Below are 753 nucleotides of genomic sequence, written 5' to 3' on the forward strand. Positions count from 1 at the left end.
TCAGAAGCGATGAAGATCCCTTTGAGATGCTTGAAACATTTAAAAGGGATCTCGCAGTCGCTAATAGCACTCATGCCAAAATCAGGGAAGAAAATAGTAAGCTAACTGCTGAAAGAGATATGCTTAAGAACGTCTCGAAAGAGAATTCAGAGCTAACTCTCAAAGTAAGTGAGTTAGAAGCTAAAATAATCCAACTGACTGAAGAGTGCAAAACTCGAGAGATTACAGAAAATGATCTTAGAAAGGTTATAGCATCATACTCTAATTCCTCCAAAGCTATGGAGAAAATGGTGAATGATCACAGACCTACAAGTGATAGAACCGGTCTAGGGTTCCATCGAGACCATCTCTCGAGAAATAAACAGACCAATGGTTTGGGAACTTCAAGAAATGGAGGATCTCAACCCAAACCAAATAAAGGTCATAAAGGACCAGCAGAAAAGACCAGGGTAGCTATTCATAAACCGTCCCTATACACCAGAAATGGAAAGTATAGGAAAGCTACAAAGAATGGCCGGGTAAACAATATCGAGAGATCACCTCGCTATCTCTCGCAAGGCCATTCCAAGTACAAAAAGAGCTACATTCCATATAATGCGCCTCAAGGCAAATATGGAAGGTCTGAGATCCACATAGTTAGGAACTCACGGATGGAAAAAGGCAGACTCTATCCATCTAGTGAGGATTGGTCATCGAATCACAATGTCTGGAAGAAACCTCACTTTCAGCTATTTCACATGACCAAACAGCGTA

This window comes from Ipomoea triloba, chromosome 16 (assembly GCF_003576645.1).
Source record: "Ipomoea triloba cultivar NCNSP0323 chromosome 16, ASM357664v1".
NCBI lineage: Eukaryota > Viridiplantae > Streptophyta > Magnoliopsida > Solanales > Convolvulaceae > Ipomoea > Ipomoea triloba.